Genomic DNA, 21,089 nt, shown 5'->3' with positions numbered 1-21,089 from the left:
TCTAGAATCTTCTTACTGTTACTGTTACTGCTGTAAAGATTGCTTTGTGATGAACAATCTGCCTTTTTTAAAGTCTGCAGTCACACTTAGAGAAACAGTCCTTTGTTTGAAATATGTGGATATAATGAAAAGGCATAGGATGTAAGCAGTGGAGACTGGAGGGAATGAAGTAACTTTTTTTATAATGAAGTTTATGTGATATACTTTTTGTTTAGTGGAATTCTTTATAACTATTACATTTCATAAATTCTTAGCATCATTTTTGTAGGGGAGTCAAGCTGTACAACCCCACACCACTTGCTAATTATGTGTTTTAACTATAGTCCCTAGAAAGGGGATGTTCCCCTACCTCCTGATTGCTGATCTCCTGATCTCACACACCTATCAACCATCTGTTTAATTGACCAAATTGTGTTGCTTAAACAGATATCAGCCAAAGTATAGTTTGACAAACTTAGAGGGAGTTGTATATATATATATATATATATATATATATATATATATATATATGTGTGTGTATAAAATGTGTGTGTATTCAGAAACTCGAAAAAAATATTGAAGAGATCATAAGATTGGGTTTCCAGAAACTCAAACATAAAAAAAAAAAAAAAAAACACAAAAATCTACTTTTTATGTTGCTGCACTCCCCACACCCCCTGCAAACTATATATATCAACTCTGAGATTGCACTACAATGAGGCAAATGGTACATTTCCCAATCCTTACTGTACTGTGATCTCCATCCAAAAGCTCTGAGTTTTCAAAAACGTGATTATATAATCTTGAGCATATGGAGTTTGAATTTCTGAAAACTCAATCAACTTACAGGGACCCATATTAGATATAGATCTCTCTATGTATTTATATATATATATATATATATATATATAGAGAGAGAGAGAGAGCTACAGATATAGATCTCTTTCTATGTTTATATATTTAGATATCTATATCTATCTGTATGTATATATGTGTGTATATATATATATATATATATATATATATATATATATATACATACAGTAGATATAAAAAGTATACACACCCCTGTTAAAATGCCAAGTTTTTGTGATATAAAAAATGAGACCACAATAAATCATTTCAAAACTTTTCCCACCTTTAATGTGACCTATAACCTGTACAGTTCAATTGAAAAACAAACAAATCTGTTAGGGGAAAAATATAAAAGATAAAAAAACGTACAATAAGCTGGTTGCATAAGTGTGCACATCCTTAAACTAATACTTTGTTGAAGCACCTTTTGATTTAATTACAGCATTCAGTTTTCTTGGGTACACACCTGCCATCAATTAAAGAGACTCTGGTTAACCCCAAATTGTCCTAGCAGGATTTTCCTGACATTTACTCAGTTGCCTGCTACAGCAAAAGCCATGGTTCGCAGAGACCTTACAAAGCATCAAAGGGATCTCATTGTTGAAAGGTATCAGTCAGGAGAAGGGTACAAAAAAATGTCCACAGCATTGGATTTAACATGGAACATAGTGAAGACAGTCATCAAAAAGTGGAGAAAATATGGGACAACAGTGACTTTGCAAAGAACTGGACATCCCTCCAAAATTGATGAAAAGACGAGACGAAAACTGGTCAGGGAGGCTGCCAAGAGACCTACAGCAACACTGAAGGAGCTGCAGGAATTTCTGGCAAGTACTGGTTGTGTACTACATGTGACAACAATCTCCTGTATAGGTTCATAGGTTGGTACTGGGCTATCTGCCCAAAGGCATATATTAGCACAGCCACGTTGTACGGTATTCATCGCCCCTTTAGTAGTTCCCTAGACCCTTGTACTAGCAGCTAGTACCCTTGGCCCCTATCTAGTAGTGCTGTTGGTGTGATCCCCATTGTGAACTTTCCGTTACCCATCCACCCATCAAGGTTCCTCTTGAAGAGTTGTAGTGAGGGGCTCTGTCTTATGTAGATCGGGACCCTCTTCCATAGTAAGGGAAGTCTCTGTGAAGGGAATCTATCCCTCCAGCATGTTCTATTCATTGTTGTGTTGAGGTTTATATCCCTAGAGTGTGTAGCTCGAGTAGATTTGGTTTTGCTAAGATGGAGCATGTTCAACAATTCTGGGTTGGACATGGCTCTGTACGTTAGACAGAGATCGCCTCTGAGAAAGCGGTATGCAACAGAGAACAGTCTTAGCTTTTTCAATCGTGCTGCATAGGGCAACTGTCTGAGGCCAGTAATCCTCTTAGTTAGGTACCTCTGTGGTCTCTCCAGCTGCTGGATATGTATTATCCATATGTCTGGACTATAGCGTAGGGTTGCAAGAAGGAAGCCTTTTCTTACACAGAAAAACATCCAGGCCCAACTAAAATTTGCAAAACAATACGTCGTCCCCCAAAAGCATGTGGGAAAATGAGTTATGGTCTGATGAGACCAAGTTTGAACTCTCTGGCCTCAATTCCAAAAGGTACATTTGGCACAAAAACAACACTTCACATCACCAAAAGAATACCACTCCCACGGTGAAGCATGGTAGTGGCAGTATCATGCTTTGGGGTTGTTTTTCTTCAGCTAGAACTGGGGCTTTAGTCAAGGTGGAGGGAATTATGAACAGTTCCAAATAGCAGTCACTTTTAGCTCAAAACCTTCAGGCATCTGCTAGAAAGCTGAACAATGACCCCAAGCATGCATCCAGATCAACAAAAGAATAGTTTCGCCAGAAGAAAATTAAAGTTTTGGAATGACCCAGACGAGCCCAGACCTAATTCCAATAGAAAATATGTGGGGTGACCTGAAGAGGGCTGTGATTGAGAGATGCCTTCGCAATCTGACAGATTTGGAGCGCTTTTGCAAGGAAGAGTGGGCAAATATTGCCATCTCAAGATGTACCATGCTGATAGACTCCTACCCAAGAAGACTGAATGCTGTAATTAAATCAAAAGGTGCTTCAACAAAGTATTGGTTTAATGGTGTGCACCCTTATGCAACCAGCTTATTGTACATTCTTTATTTTTTATATTTTTCCCCTAACAGATTTGTTTGTTTTTCAGTTGAACTGTACAGGTTATAGGTCACATTAAAGGTGGGAAAAGTTTTGAAATGATTTATTGTGGTCTCATTTTTTTATATCACTAAAACCTGGCATTTTAACAGGGATATGTACACCTTTTATATTCACTGCATGTATATATATATATATGTATGTATATATATATATATATATATATATATATATATATATATATATATGGGTTCATATATCGCATACGACAACTGACTACATCGACAACTTGACCCTGCAGCACCACTTTTGCGAAAACCGCACCGCATCGCTAGTTGAAATATAACAGAAATCGAACACGACACGACAGCAGCTACAATCGACAATTACCTACACCTATGGTATTAACATGTGTGGTAGGGGTATTTATAATGTTAGACTGACACATGTTAATACCGTTAGGTGTGAATACGGTGTCGGTGTGGTGTTGCGGAGAGTCGGACGGAGGTTTTCAAACCCATATATATATATATATATATATATATATATATATATATATATATAATATATGTGTGTGTGTTTGTGTGTGTGAGAGTATAGCAATAACCCACGCCTGGGTGTGGGTAATGCTAAATTTACCCACGGTTGGCGTGGTTTGGTCCCGAGGCGGCCCGAGTCAAACAAAGCCAACCGTGGGTAAATTTAGCATTACCCACCCAGAAGTGGGTTATTGCTATTATATGACATTATTTAAGAAAAGAAACTATTACTTTTCTTAAATAATGGCAGAGTATAATGCCTGTTTGCTGCCCTTCCGCAGATGTCTGGCATCGGCAGTTCTGATGTACTGGCGCCCGCGCAGTACATCAGAGTTGTGAGCAAAAGCAACGGAGAAAGCAAGATCTCCGTTGCTTTTTAGTTTGCTATGTTAAATGAGTTTAACATAGCGAGACAGTTTAAAATAAGCAACGGAGATGTCCGTTGCTTATTTTAAAACTGTCTCGCTGTTAAACTCATTTAATATAGCGAAACACTAAAAAAAGCAACAGAGATCTTCTTTCTCCGTTGTTACAAAACTGTCTCGCTATGTTAAATGGGTTTAACATGGCGAGACAGCTTAAAATAAGCAACGGAGATCTCTGTTGCTTATTTTAAAGCTGTCTCGCTATGTTAAACCCATTTAACATAGCAGACAGTTTAAAAGTTATACTAATGGAAAAAAGTCCAGGCGACCGGACCTTTTTCCATTAGTATAACTCGATTTACAACGGGCACGCTGGCCAATCAGCGTGCACGTTTTGGGGGGGTCATGGTATAATATGTATTTATTCATGCAGTTTTGAAGAAAGCAACAGTACCAGTTACAAGCTAGTATTCCAGAATCATACCAGATTTATAAACACACTGCATTAATTCCTGATTCTGTTTACTGTTCACTGGTTTAAGAATTTTTAAAGATAATACAGAAAAGTACCAAAGTGTAGGTTCTTGTCACTAAGGTCAGATCCCTTACTAGAAGAATATCTTAATGGGAGATTATTGTTCTGTCAAAGGGCTTAAATCTGATAATCTGAAGCACTAAGCTTCAAAATGGGTGATGTTTTCTGAATTTGATGAACAGAAGAAAATGGTAAATGCTTGATTGTGAGCAAAAAAAAAAAAGAAAAACAAATATGTCAGTCTCAAGGTGAGCATATTGATTTGCATGGATATAGCAAGGGTGCAAGAGCTTCATTTCTTAAAATGCTAATTTCAGCCAAATATTAATTCCTGATCTTTTGAGCTCAGTTTGATGTACTGAGTTAGAAAGCTGCTGTTCCTTGTGAAACACACACATGCACACACACACACACACACACACACACACACACACACACACACACACACACACACACACACACAGTGTACACATTGCTGAAAAATAAAAGAGAGAGAAAGATGGAAATGGCTGGAGTCATGTATTTTTTTGCCAAATCAAGTCGGTGTATTGTCAGTTTTTGTAAATTAGATAACAGCCAGTCAGCTGAGGTGCAGGACAGTAGACTTGTATCATATCCTATTATCTGACATTCTATTCTTGTTCTTAGAGTGGTCAACAGTCTAGTTTGCCCATCACCCACCAGAGATGGAAATACGTTTAGCTATCTTCTCTCTCCCTGAGAAATCCCAGCATGCGAATTTACCAGATAAGGATACCAAGCATTGTAGTAATTCAGCCTTGATGATCTAGACAGAAGATCACTGTAATTTCCATTTTCCACTGGTTACCAATCTCCATAATAGCACTATTGCCTTCTAAGCCTGATGGACTTCTATACTTAAATTAATAGTACAGAATAACATATCTGCCTAATAACTTCAACTTGATGCTGAAGGAATGACTTTAGTACGTCTTGAGAAACTCAGGCAATTACTGTAGATCTACAGTGTGATCACCAACCTACATCTCTTTCCACCCTCTGTCTTTTATGGGCAGCGTTACTTGGCTCCAAATATAAAGCTTCACTCCATAATAATAATGAGCTATTACATATCCCTCATTGCAATCAGCTTCCTTCCCATCAGGGAACCTGCTAATGATCCTTGCAGACCAACACTAACCACCTACTTAGATATGTCTGGTAACACTCCCCCCCTCGTACTTATCCTGCTGCTATCTTCTACCCAGTTCGGTCGAGTTGTTGACAAAACTTTGCTCCCCTTTCTACCCCATGGTGTAGAGGGATAAAGACCTGTATGTAACTCCCTATAGGATGTGTTTGATTAGGGCCAAAGGTGCTGGAGTGACCATCAGAGAAGGATGGGACTGAGTGTATGATGCCATCTCACCCATCCTGGACAAAGTGGTGGTTTGGTGTTCTGTATTGGCTACACCTGTAAAACAGTGGATGCATCACCTGCTGCAAATCAATGCACTCCTTGGCCAGGATACTTACCATTGTGGGAGCATAGATGTGCCTTCTGGTAAAGCAGCTAATTGTGTAACATGCAAGCCACAGGTCGTTGAGTAGAAAGTATTAACAAAGTTTCTCACCCTCTAGTGGATAACAAACTAGTTTCAATACCCAACACATGAATACCAGGAGAATGAATAGGTCAGTTGCTTCTCCCCTTTGTGAGGAATGAATAGGTCATTTGGTTGTGTGGGGGGATGCTTGTTAGTCATTTTGGGGAGGAGACCCCAAAAAATTAAAAATGATAATAATAATTTGCTCTCCTTTTGTCTCTTTGAGGTTCTCCTTTGTTACTGAAGTCATCCTCCATACCAAGACTGTCCTTTTCCTTAAATGGAAGAAAGTGAGTACTTGCACACACATGCATAAACACACACATACATGAGCGAACAGACACACAAAGATGCACACACGTACGCATGCATGCACACACACACACACACACACACACACACACACACACACACACACACACACACACACACACACACACACACACACACACACACACACACAGCCACACACACACACACACACACACACACACACACACACACACACACACACACACAGACACACACACACACACACACAGACACACACAGCCACACACCCTAGGTAGAAATGGCCACAGCCATATATTTGTTGCCAAATTAACAGCCATTTAAAAATAAGATTATAGCCAGTTAGTTGTTTACATATCAGCAAATGGAATTTCTTCCCTGCTTTATGACCTTCCTAGTATCACCCAACATGAATACTGTGGCAGCATGGAGTCTACTACACTCTCATTTGGGAATCCCATCATGCTGTTCTAGTACAAAAAAGATCATACATTTCTAAACACTTGGCTTTGTCCTTCTATCAATTTTATAGTGATCACCTAGAGAGAGAACCATTTTGTATGACTCAAAATTTTCCCATTACCTTCTGACCACTGCCATATCTCTGCTACTGATACTGCATAAGAACATCATCTCATATGGTCAGTTTTCAAGCCCATGATCCCCTCATTCAACTCTGACGATTCATATTATTTCTGATTGTGTAGTTTATTCAACTCTTACTTATTTATATTCAACAAAACATGCTGGAGGGATAGGTTCCTGACCCAGATACTCCCCAGACTCTGGAATACATTTTCCATACATGTCAATCAGAGTGCCTTTTTGGCCCTCTTCAAAAGGAACCTTGACAATTGGATGGGAGAAAGGAAATTCACCTTGGGGATCACGTCAGTCACCCTGCTAGACAGGGGTCCATGGAAGTAAATAGTGTGGGAAGAAATAGCCAGGGAATTGTTATGGCTAGGCTTGTATAGGCCCTAGGGCTGATAGCCTGGTACCAACCTATGAAACTATGGACATGTGATACCTCATCTCAACTCTTCCTGAAGCATTTCAAGCAAGTCTTTTCATCAAATAATTCTCCATCTCTCAGACCATGTTTTTGCCTGACTGATGACGAATAAGAGATTTTACCCTAATTAGAGCCATACCAAATAAACATTCTCTTTTAACCAAACAATACATCTTAGACTTAAAGTCACCCATTGTCTATTCTTTACCCATCAGCTTTGCCTGAAAATGTTCTAGATTTCAATCTCAAAATTCCCAAATATAACTTGTCAGATGCTCAGCCACCTGAGCTTGTGTTTGTGCCACTATGCAAAAGGAGTGTGCATTGCATCAAATGAAACCAAATTTGATTTATATCACTATTACTCTGTCTGCCAACACAGGAAACGAAAAAGAATAACAGACCCATTTTGATTCCATAAAATACCCCCACCTCTTTCTTCTTTCATATTAACCTACCCATACCACAGTGTCCTAAGCCTTATTCAGCTGGTCCCTCCAACCACTCATCCTATGGATTTGGATCATGCTTGTTCAGGTAATAAATATCTACTCTCAAATGACTGTCATCAAAAACTGTTGTCTTGAAGAACTTTTGGCATACATTTTCACCCGTTAGCAGATTATACTTAGGTCTTCAGTAAACTAACAGTGCCACTAAATGTTATCAGATCCACTGCTCAGAATTAAAGAACCCTGCTTTATCAAATAATGCAAGTCATTTAGAATCCATTGTTCCAAAATGCCAAGGAAAGTTATCCTTCTGTATACCTTCTGGTGTTTGATCAATTGCAAATTTTAGAGATGTGCTGGGGAAGAAAGATGTAATTGGAACATATATTTTGGGAGTGGAATGAATTGGCAGACTTTAAAAAGTCCCTACTCTATCAGAAATACTAGATAAGCAGATTGGTGTAACTAAGGAAATTATTTTTTTGAGTTGTGATGCAAGATCTGAATTGCTATACATAGAAAGGCCTTGTTGAGTTTAATTCTGGATGGAGGTTGCTAAAAAAGCAATTGCTAGAAAATGAAAAACACTAGAAATAATGAATATAGTAACAAAGATAAATGACATTCGGATCTTTAGAAAAGGGTAACTGAAAAGTGCATAGAATAATGGGAATTATGGGATGAATGCATGCAAAATAATGATTTGGGGAGGAATGAGGTTTAAGGGATGTCAGGAATTAAATCAGCTATGTGATGTTCAATTGACAATGACTATATAGAAGATTGTATGCGATATATAATGTTTGCAACTGAAAATATGGTTTGTTTATATTTATATAAATGTATGATTGCCTATGTCATAAGTGATAATGCAATAAAGATGTTTCTTGTTTAAAAAAAATGAAAGAACATATGGTCCCAATCATATATTTCAAATGATTGCTGTCATGTGTTTACATAGCATGCTTCCTCACCCCTACCTGCAAGGCAGCCACCTTCTCCACACCACTTTGTTCATAGCTAGGGATTGCTGAGTTTTGAACTGAAGGACTTCATGGAACTCAGCCTCCATAAAATAAGGATTGTATGCATATATGTCAGATCAGTTTTCAAGGTATTTTGAAATACATCCAAGGTCTTTGGGCTACAGCCATATAAACTAGAAGTCCAAATTCGACCACGGTTCATATTTCTTCTATTCCTTGCACCACAAATCTAAAAAAAAAAAACGAATAGAACAGAAAACGCTCTCTTTATTAAAAAGAACAAAACTTTCGGGAATGCCCTTTCTTCAGTGTTTAGTTAGTACATTTAAGAATAATCACATGTATATATACAATGAATCACAAACCACATGACACAGCCATCATATAAGAACACAATAGAAATACACAAATTTAACTTAATTAGTAAATTGTCTTTAAAAGGCAATTACATAACAAATGCTTATAAAATATGTGCTACATCTATATTTTCATTGGAAATATATATAAAAAATTCATAAATAATACTTAATTAAATATACAATGAATATATATAGTAATTTATACTCCGTAATAAAATTACATATATTGTTTTTGTTTAAAATCTAACATGGGTTTAATGGTTACTATATTGTTTAACCCTGGTGTTTTATCGGCTTCAAGCCTTATAATCCATTTGTATTCAGATACCTCCAGTTTATTGTTCCTATCACCAAGTCTTAAATTTCTACTTATCACTTCTAACACTTTAAATTTAAAATGATGTAGTGTTCCTTTTTCCATTTTATGTTGAGCTAATGCATTAGAAGAAATATTCCTACTCATGTCTGATTTGTGTTCAACAATACGATCTTTTAAACTAACCCAGCCACTGGGGATGCACAAGCCAGTGCATTTCTTTGTGCCGGTCCCAAGCCCGGATAAATGGGGAGGGTTGTGTCAGGAAGGGCATCTGATGTAAAAATTCTGCCACATCACTTATGGAGCAAAAATTTCATATTTCCATACCGGATCGGTCAAGGCCCGGGTTAACAACGACCACCACCAGTACTGTTAGCCAACAGGGTGCTGGCGGAAGTTGGGCTACTGTTGGCCGAAGGAGAAGAGGAGGGCGAAGGCATGCCTGAAGGCAGGAAGAGAGGAGGAAGGTTAGGAGTGTAGCAGTGAGGGTAGGAACTTTGAATGTTGGCAGTATGACTGGTATAGGAAGAGAGCTAGCTGATATGATGGAGAGAAGGAAGGTTGATATATTGTGCGTGCAAGAGACCAGATGGAAGGGAAGTAAGGCCAGGTGTTTAGAAAACGGGTTCAAATTGTTCTATCATGGTGTGGATGGCAGGAGAAATGGGGTAGGGGTTATACTAAAGGAACAATATGCCAAGAGTGTTTTAGATGTGAAGAGAGTGTCTGACAGAGTGATGTTTATGAAGCTCGAAATTGATGGTGTAATGATGAATGTTGTTAGTGCATATGCTCTACAAGTTGGGTGTGCGATGGATGAGAAAGAGAAATTTTGGAGTGAGTTGGATGAAGTTGTGGTGAGTGTACCCAAGGGTGAAAGACTAGTAATTAGAGCGGACTTTAATGGGCATGTTGGTGAAGTGAACAGAGGGGATGAGGAAGTGATGGGTAGGTATGGTGTTAAGGAGAGAAATGCAGAAGGTCAGATGATTGTGGATTTTGCGAAAAGGATGGACATGGCTGTGGTGAATACGTATTTTAAGAAGAGGGGGGAGCATAGGGTGTCATACAAGAGTGGAGGAAGATGCACATAGGTGGATTATATCCTATGTAGGAGGGCCAATCTGAAGGAGATTGGAGACTGTAAAGTGGTGGCAGGGGAAAGTGTAGTTAAGCAGCATAGAATGGTGGTCTGTAGGATGACGTTGGTGATCAAGAAGAGGAGGAGGAGTGTGAAAGAAGTGCCAAGGATTAAATGGTGGAAGTTAAAAAAGGGTGATTGTGAAGTGGAGTTTAGGGAAAAGTTAAGACAGGCACTGGGAGGCAGTGGAGAGTTACCGAATAGCTGGGTAACTACAGCAGAACTAGAAAGGTGCTTGGTGTGACATCTGGACAGAGGAAGGAGGACAAGGAGACCTGGTGGTGGAATGAGGAAGTACAGGAGAGTATACAAGAGGAAGAGGCTGGCGAAGAAGAAGTGGGATTGTCAAAGAGATGAAGAAAGTAGACATGAGTATAAGGAGATGAGGCGCATGGCAAAGAGAGAGGTGGTGAAAGCTAAGTATAAGGCGTATAGAGAGTTGTATGAGAGATTGGACACTAAAGAGGGAGAAAAGGATCTGTACTGATTGGCTAGACAGAGGGACAGAGCTGGGAAAGATGTGCAGCAAGTAAGGGTGATAAAGGATAGTGAGGGAAAGGTACTCACAAGAGAGGAGAGTGTGTTGAGTAGATGGAAAGAGTATTTTGAGAGGCTGATGAATGAAGAGAATGAGAGAGAGAGAAGGTTGGATGATATGGGGACAGTGAATCAGGAAGTGAAACAGATTAGCAAGGAGGAAGTAAGGATAGCTATGAAGAGGATGAAGAATGGAAAGGCTGTTGGCCCAGATGACATACCAATGGAAGCATGGAGGTGCTTAGGAGAAATGGCAGTGGAATTTTTAACTAGATTGTTTAATGAAATTTTGGAAAGTCAGAGGATGCCTGAGGAGTGGAGAAAAAGTGTTTTGGTACCTAAGAATAAGGGTGATGTGCAGAGCTGCAGTAACTACAGAGGGATAAAATTGATCAGTCACAGCTTGAAGTTATGGGAAATAGTAGTAGAAGCTAGGTTAAGAAGGGAGGTGATGATTAGTGATCAGCAGTATAGTTTCATACCAGGAAAGAGCACTACAGATGCAGTGTTTGCTCTGAGAGTGTTATTGGAGAAATACAGAGAAGGTCAGAAGGAGTTGCATTGTGTCTTTGTAGACTTGGAGAAAGCATATGACAGGGTGCCTAGAGAAGAGTTGTGATATTGTATGAGGAAGTCGGGAGTGGCAGAAAAGTATGTAAGAGTGGTACAGGATATATACGAGGGTAGTGTGACAGTGGTGAGGACTGCAGTGGGAGTGACAGATCCTTTTAAGGTGGAGGTGGGATTACATCAAGGATCAGCTCTGAGTCTTTTCTTATTTACAGTGGTGATGGACAGGTTGACAGATGAGATCAGACAGGAGGCTCCGTGGACTATGATGTTTGCAGATGACATTGTGATCTGTAGTGAGAGTAGGAATCAGGTTGAGGAGACTCTGGAGAGGTGGAGATATGCTCTAGAGAGCAGAGGAATGAAGGTCAGCAGGGCTAAGATAGAATATATGTGTGTAAATGAGAGGGAGGGTAGAGGAATGGTGAGGATGCAGGGAGTAGAGTTGGTAAAGGTGGACGAGTTTAAGTACTTGGGATCAACAGTTCAGAGTAATGGTGAATGTGGAAGAGAGGTGAAGAAGAGAGTATAGGCAGAGTGGAATGGGTGGAGAAGAGTGTCAGGAGTGATTTGTGACAGAGGGGCACCAGTAAGAGTGAAAGGGAAGGTCTACAAGAGGCTAGTGAGACCAGCTATGTTATATGGGTTGGAGACAGTGGCATTAACAAAAAGGCAGGAGTCAGAGCTGGATGTGGCAGAGTTAAAGATGTTAAGATTTGCACTCGGTGTGACTAGGATGGATAGGATTAGGAATCAGTATATTAGAGGGTCAGCTCATGTTGGACAGTTTGGAGACAAAGCAAGAGAGACGAGATTGCTTTGGTTTGGACATGTGCTGAGGAGGGATGATGGGTATATTGGGAAAAAGATGCTAAGGATGGAGCTGCCAGGTAAGAGGAAAAGAGGAAGGCCTAAGATAAGGTTTATGGATGTGGTGAGAGAGGACATGCAGGTGATTGGTGTGACAGAGCAAGATGCAGAGGATAGGAAAAAATGGAAAGAGATGATCCGCTGTGGTGACCTCTCACAGGAAAAGGCGAAAGATGATGATGAATACGATCTTTTAAACTCCTCAAGTATTTTCCCACATAAAATCCTGAACATTGTGTACAGGTAGCTAGATATACAGCCATATAAAGGCAGTTTGTTCCAATAAATAGCAATGTATTGTGCAATGAACTAACCTCTTAATTTAGTTTTACTGAAGTTTAGGTTTCTAGTTCATAGTTGATAGGTTCACACGTATAAACTAGACTAATGACCACAAAAGCCTTTATAAGCCTAGCCATGCAATCCAAACCAGTTGTGTTCTTGTGCATTATGGGCACTTATTAGGAGGAGATATGTTAGGAAGTCTCTAGAGGTTATGAGTGGGTATATTGGTTTGGGCATTACTCTCTGACTCTATCTATCAGAGGCATGGGAGCCAGACCCAAGGTGAATTTTCAATTTCCCATCCATTAGTCAAATTAATCTTTAAATAGGAGGGATGGTGTGTCCTTCACAAGGATGTGGAGCCTGTTCCAGAGCATGGAGATCCTCTGAGACTCATATCTGTCTCAACAACGCTTCTTATTTATGTCACAAGCAAAATTTTAATCTTTGGCTGTAGTGGTTCTGAGGCTCTTCATTTTGCAGATATGTAAAAGGCCCATCGGACCTATATACAAGGATGCCTTGTACGACAGACATAGACTGTCTCTCGGTAACCTGTAGGAGGTAGAGTTTAGAGACAAGGCTTTAAGGCGATCCTTATAGAGCAATGTGTTTACACCTTGGATTTCCTGGTAAGAAACCTTTGTAGGCATTCCAACTGTTGCATATATCTAGTTAGGTACATGCTGAAGGGGCATTATACTCAAGTATGGGTCTGATAAGAGCCAAATAAAGTGGCACTATGACTTCCTTAGACCTGGATGCCATGTCCTGACTTATAAGTTGGGCAACACGGAAGAATTTTCTTACTACCTTGGCTTCATGTTGGTCGAATGCCAGATCACTGTCTAAATATGTTCCCAGATCTCTCACTACCAGGTCAGGTTTTAGGGGTATCTTATCAGTGGAGTAATTAGTCTGGGTGACAGTTTTGCAGAATACGCTATAATGCATTTCTTGGCATTGAGTTTTAGTCTATGACTTTGGCACCAGTCATTTGTCTGTATTAGACCCTCTTGTAAGATGTTTGCATCTTTGGAGGGAATCTATGATAGATCCCAATTTACAGTCATCTCTGAACTTGGTCAGCCAAAGGACCTTGAAAGTAGCTTTTACATTTGAGAAGTAGATGCCAAATAGGAGTAGTGCCAGCTTGGAGTCCTGAGGTACCCCACTGGTGAATGGTATCTTAGCAGAGGTGGTATAACCAATCCTGTCTTCTTGGGTCCTGTCTGTGAGCCAACTGGCAATCCAGTGAGTTATGTATGGATTTTGCCTAGTACACTGTGTGTGTCAACTATAACCAAGTAGGATATTGTATTGAAAACCTTAGCCAGATCCAGGTAGGTGCTGTGCAATGTTTTCCCTTCATCTGTTGTCCTGGTGTCCTTCTCAAAGAAGTCCACCAGGTTAAGTAAGCATGACCTTCCTCTGACTAAGACAAATTGGATTTGTCTTTGTCATCATTTCCATGATAATTCATTCCATGGCGTTGCATATTAGACTAGTCAGGGTAATAGAGCTACATTTTCTGGAGTCAGTTGATGGTCAATGTGAAGCAGGATAACCTTTCTACTTCTGCATACTCATAGCAGAAAACCTGTTTTGAGGCTGTAGTTGAAAAGTGGCTCAAGTGATCCTGATAGGACATTTTTCAAGTGAAAGTAGTCTCGCATATTGGTAAGTACCAGGTCCATTTTGTTTGAACCTCCTGTGGATGAGCCCATAATATGGTCAAACATATTTGAGTTAATAAATTCCACAAATCATTGTGATTGCAAGTGTGAGGGAGAGTGTGTTTCCCAGTCTGTAGAGGGGTAGCTAGTCTCCCATTATAAGGGTATTTTATTTAATGGTGAGTGTCTCCAGTAGGTCTAGACATGACCTATTTGATTCTAGTGACGTAGGAGGTGACCCATAGCTTGCTAAGATTTGGTGTGGGACTTTGTCTATGGTGATTTGCATGTGGATAAATTCCAGGGCATCATTCTGTTTAAACAACGTAGAGTTATGCTTGTTAATATAGATTGAGATGCCTCCACCTTTTGTTCATGTCTGTACAGCTGATGGTCTAAGGTTGTGGCAGGTACTGAAGCCTTGCACCACTGGAGTACTTTCTTCAAATTTAAACAGAACCTTAACTTATTATGTTGATGGCTTTTTGTATTAATTTTTAAATGTAATAAATTTCCTAGAATTTCATCATGTATGAATTAAGTCATAAACGTAAATGACTTCAGAAGTAATGGTAATACAAAGCATAAAGATGTAATTTCTTGCATCTGTCTTCATAACCTAAATTGCTTACTGATAATATTTGTTTAGTGAATTTTCTCTGCACTGATTCTAAACATTTTTCAGACGTGAAGATTAAACACAGAAGGGACCTTTATATTCTAAAATGGGTCTGATGTGTGTTTTGTAACAATCCAAGATAGTGGGACTATCTCTAGCTTTTATATTTCTCAGTATTATTCCTACTTGTTGCATAGCTTCATTGACAATAAGATTAATAGGACTTGAATATTTAAAATTGTTGATAATAGTCGCTCCCAAGTCCTTAAAAATCACATACTTCTACTACTATTATATCTTGCAGTTTGGTAATTTTTTGATTGGTTCTTTACTAAAGTGTATGACCTTACATTTTTCTATACTAAAACTTAACCCATAATCTGATGCCTGTGTGGTTACATTGTCTAGCCAGTAACTGATTTCCAAATAATCCTTACTGTAAATGATTGTCAGGCCTTTCTTACACTCATTGTAATATTTGCTGATCCAACAGGAAATGTGTCTCAGAAAAGCTGAAAATACCTGGTTAAGTAACATAGGACCCGATATGGAGCCCTGAGGAAGTGCTGAATGAATTAGTAATGTATCTGAAACATGTCATTTAATAGTGACTGACTCTGTTCTACCAGTAAGCCATAACATTGTCCAGATTATTCTATAGGGTTGTATCCTGCATTGATCATACATCATTGTATAGATTCATAAGGTAGGCAGTGAAATGCCTGGGCTGAGTATAAAACTACAACACCATATGTTAAACCCATGTCAACTGCAATTGTAATATGGTTATAATAAAACGTTTGTAGGTATGAGTCTGCATTAGCAAAACCATGTTAATAGTAAGACAATGCTTCCATTTGGTATTGAATTTTTGCATTAAGATTTTCATGCAATTTTCATTCCATTTCCCAGTGATGGATTTGAAGCTAGTGGGCCTCTAGTTGCTAAACTGTGATAAATCCTCTTTTTTATGAATAGGTGATACAGAAGAATGCTTCCATTTTTGCAGAAACAGTACCAGTTTGGAATAACTTATTAAAAGGATGTGTATAGTTCAGATTTATGACTGGTAATTTCCCTATCCCCACAGATTTTTTTTCTGTAAAGACTAAGCAATAGTTCAATGGCAGTAACTGGAAAATGTTCATTATTCCTACTGCTACACAGTCCTTAAGCTATATGGGTTGGTTTTTGCCTAGGAAACAATTGTTGCCAGATGATTGAAAAATAAATAGCCCACAGGGCTTCTTAAACTAGCCCAAAAATAGCCCAATGGTTCGGCACAAAGTGAAAGCAAAATGTGCAAGACATCCTCCAGAATAAAAGTGTCAGATACAGCAAAAACAATTAAGCATGGTAAGACTACATAACATTACCAGCCTTTTACACCTCAGACAAACATATACACCTCAAACTAACATATTTCATAGACATGAAAAATATTGTAATGGGTGTTTAGAGATTACAGTAAATGTCAACTTCTATATCTATAAAGTAATGTTTGATGCAGATATGCTACAATGATTAATGATTCCAACACTATTTCTTAAGTGCTTTATACTTCTGCAGCACAACATTTAAAATACACATTGTGGCAGCTTACACACTTGGCATAAACTGCACTATTACATCCGTTGTCCATATGTTTAGTTTGTCTTTTCGGCTTTTCCCGGTTAAGGGTCACCACAGTGGAACTCCGGTCTACTAATGATTGACAGTAGATTTTTATGGTGCCAAGTTGCCAGCCCGATGCCCAACTTTCAGCGAAGGCACGCCCATTCACGCATGTCTTTCGGAGGCCAATCGACCGCGGGGAGGACTTGCAGACTTCACACAGAAAGCACTCCAGCCAAGAATCGAACAGGAGAACCTCTTACTGTGAGGCAACAACACTACCGCTATACCAGATGCAAGTCATCTACCTTGTGAAAAGGTCCAAGAATCTTCTCCCCTGTGTAAGATTTGAAGTTCCGGCTTGTTTACAACAATGTGCATTATAATAAGACTAGGAGCCCCTGCTTCATTGGTCATTGCTGGAAGTGGGGGAGGAGGGATAGTCCTCAAAATCTCTTCTACAGTTGTTCAATTATCAACAGTCTTGGATGGAACTTCAGAAGCACTGTCTATATATGAAAAAAAGGAAGAAAAAAAGACAACTGGTGTTAAAAAAGGGAAAAAAAGATACACAACTTCACAGTCTTATAAACAAGTAACTGTAACAACTTCACTTTGTCAGAACACCAAGATCAAAATCACACAATCAACCAAACACCATCAATCCCTCATTTAGAGCAACCGCTCTGTCCTCATACTGCAGATTGCAAGTATTTACTACACAGCATCAGATTTTGAACAATTCAGCATATATTTAGTACAATTTAACTTAAGGTGTCTTCACCTTTTTACTGTTTAAAAAAAAAAAACACATAACCTTAACATCAGGTATCCAAAGAAAACAATTCAGGCACAGTCAGTTACTATATTACTGTATGGGTATGCAGGAGTCAAAAACATTTACACAAATTCTAAGCAAAAACGTGCACTCTACTACCAGAGTTCTCACTCTTTAACATACAGGACAAAAGACACACACACACACTCACACACACACCAGTCTTAAGTGCACACAGTACCAGCTCCCCCAACCCACTGTAATAGTGACATTTTTCTTTCACTAGTGACATCCTTAAATTTGAGTGAATTTCACGTGAAAAATGCTTGCTGTCATTATTGTCACAAATAGCGGCCACCGTATTAAAGACAGCGGAACAGTTTCCCCAACAATAAAAGTAGTGTTATGCAGCTCAATACAGGAAGCAAGCAACCTTTCTGAAAGGCTGAGGGAAAAACACATATACACACACATAGAAATTTAAATATCGAATAATTTTCTTTGTTTCAAGCACAGGAGATCTAGCCCAGAATATCAAAATAATGTATCAAAAATAATAAGATCCATAATCTATGACGAACACCGAATAACAGTCTCCATCAGCACAAAAAGTTTTTAATAAAATATACTTCACAAGTTACTACACAAGCATTAACTAAAACAAGAAAACATGCAGTAACCCACAGTTCACATACATAACAAAAGGTATTTTTAAACAGTAAGCAAACCCATAATTGTTTGCAATAAAGCGAATCAAATGTGCACATATATACATTTATACAAAATGACAAAGCTCGAATAAAACGTTAAGTACAATGTCAATAACTAAATTTAAGCTTCACAAATAGAAGATGCTCCACAAAAATACAAAACACCTGTTTAAAATTATTTACAATAACAACTTTTCAGGGTAATCCCGCTTAAAAATAAAAGTATATATAACTTGTCTATTAAAACTATTACTGCTAAGATTGCCCTGTAAATAAGAAATCCAAATATATAAAGAGCTTTACAACACAAAAATAAAAACCAAAGCAACTTTTAATTGCTCTTAATAACCAAAGTCTATATATCCAATCAATCTGAAAACTGACAAAATATTGCAATTTCAATTGCAATTTTGTTCAACACTTGTTGATACAGTTACTGCCGAAGCTTAGAAAATGCGATTAAAGCAGCTTATACAATAACAATATAAACAAGTGACAATTCAGAAATCTAAGTCAGTGTCTTTGCTGGATTCTCCGCCATATATGTCCGAAGTAAAACACTGTAACATGTCACTCGATGGTTCAAATGTGTTGCAGCACATGTTATATCTAGCCATGTATGCCCGAATGTTCATAACTAATTCCAGCAGATCCTGGTGCATTCTGTTTCTCAGCTTACATTTTATCAAGTTCATTCGTGAGAATGCACGTTCCACAGAAGCATTGCTGAATGGCAAAGACAGTAATGACAATGCAAACATTCCTAGTTCTTTGAAGTCTTTTTCACCAGCAGCGTCTGAATGATAGACAACTTCAATCCAGAATTCTTCGCAGTTAATGTCATCTTTGTTAGACCATGTGTAAACATTTAGTTTGTTCCATTGCTGTAACAGTAATCCAAGGTTACCTTTGTTATACAATGGCAAGAAGGACAGCTGATTCATTTGTGGTTTAAGGTCTGCTAAGGATTCCAACTGTGTCACATTGGCTGGTAGTCTGTGCTGCATTTTGCACGATAATTCAATAAGGTACGAGCAACACCTTCGTTTAACTTCGTCTTCTACTGGTGTATGTTCCAACTTCAGGTCTGACACCAGAAGATGGAATTCAATTCCAAAATTAACTGCACCAGTTGGTAGATGATTTGTTTAATTGTTTATGTCATAACCCAAAAATACAGACCATTTGGTCACTGCAGTTGGTCACATCACACGTTGCATGATATTGCGATAGAGAATCATCACTTCATCAAGTAGTTTAACAGGCCTGGCCTTTTCCAGCTCAAAGAGTTTGTTGACCCTGTTCAGTTCATTCAGTACTGGCTGCAGAAATACAAGATACAGCTTATTTTCTGTTGCACTGTACATCTGGTACAGTAACACGGCAGTGCAGTTCCTTTCAGCATCTTTTGCCAATTGAAAATGGAGCTTAAGCTCGTCGTACTGATCTAGAATTCACTGAATACAAGGCACAATAGAGAGCCAATGGGTGTCTGATGATCTCCCAGTTTTTAATGGTTCCTCACCAACATGGATACATGATAACAGCTAGAGAAATAAATATGATGTGATCAAATAAACAGTTCTAATACATCCTGCTAACTCAACACTTCTACTGAAAAAAGTGAAGGGTTTGCAAATTGCAACCAACAACTATATTAGAATGAGTTCTAAAGTAAATGTGTTCACCTCTGTGCTAGCCAGTTAATCTTTCCCACAGCAAGTCAGCAACAGATCTTCTGTTCCGAGAGGGTAGTGGCTAGTTCCTAAGAGTGCAAAGGAAAATAGCCCAAAAAATGCACACAATGCAAAAAAAGTAGCCCAAAAACCCACAACCACCCAAGCCTGATTTTTCCCACCCAATGATGTCAAAAGTAGCCCAACTGGGCGTGAAACACACCCAACTGGCAACACGTCTAGGACAGCTTCAAAAAGCTCTGACCCCCCCCCCCCCCACTCTGACTTCTGATTGGCTAATCCCCAGGAGGGAAATCAGCAGTCAGAGTGAACTTTTCTTTAATACTTTCTTGGCATCTCGAAAAAAAGTATCTCTCAGTCTTCAGAGGAACGTTACTTGGCTAAGAGCTTCATTTCTGGCAGATGAATCTTAATTGGGAACCAGTCCACTCAGAAATTATTGTCCTTTTATGAAAAATACCAACTTGTCTATTTTCTTTGAATAAAAGCAGTATTTCCCTATTAAGAAACACTCCATTTTTTTCGCCGTATGGGAAGTTTCTTGTTAAGGACTGCTGTTTTGGCTTAGAATGTTTTCTATGATATTTGGGGTTAATCTTGTGAAAAACTGTGTAGTGCTTTCATTAACTGTGAATTTATGAGACAAAAGAAATTATGATAGAACAGATGGGAAATTGTGTGTCAATGTAATGCTTACGCTCATTTCTCCACAAACTACCTGCCATTTTGATTCTGTCAATGTGTGTGTGCAAGTGTTTGAACAGTACTGACAGGGAATTACTGGTTCTATTTTTATTTTTTTTTATAATTTAAGAGACTGGGAAAAGTGTTGTGACTGTAAGTGTGACACTTCTGAACACTCATTGACAACTTAGCTTACAATTTCAATTTCAATTCCAGTTCTAGCTCTCCAAAAATCTTATATAACCATACTCCACTTCCAGCACCCTCCATTCCAGTAACAGACTTCTCCTAGACATCACCAAAGCCAACAATTCAGTCGGGGTCTCACTCTCAAACTTCATCCCTAAAATATGGAATAAATTGCTAACCCCAATAACCTCTACCTGCTCTCCACTTCAATTCAAAAGGCTCCTAAAATCGCACTTAATAAGCACCTGGCTCTGTTCTTGCAACTGTCCTGGGTAGACCTTACCTCAGTCTGTGTAATAAATGTAACCTCTATGGTACC

At 38.7% G+C, this 21,089-nt stretch overlaps 1 protein-coding gene across 2 annotated transcripts in view; it reads left to right on the top strand.

Annotated features, from left to right (window-relative positions):
- The window catches only part of STAC (SH3 and cysteine rich domain), a 1,460,498-nt gene that overhangs the window by 866,220 nt on the left and 573,189 nt on the right, over positions 1-21,089 (top strand). The gene's annotated exons all lie outside the window — the stretch shown is intronic.

The sequence above is a fragment of the Protopterus annectens genome, chromosome 3.part0 (assembly GCF_019279795.1).
Source record: "Protopterus annectens isolate FY-2018-M chromosome 3.part0, PAN1.0, whole genome shotgun sequence".
In the NCBI taxonomy this organism is placed as follows: Eukaryota; Metazoa; Chordata; order Ceratodontiformes; family Protopteridae; genus Protopterus; species Protopterus annectens.
This window is presented reverse-complemented; position numbering and strand designations above follow the sequence as displayed.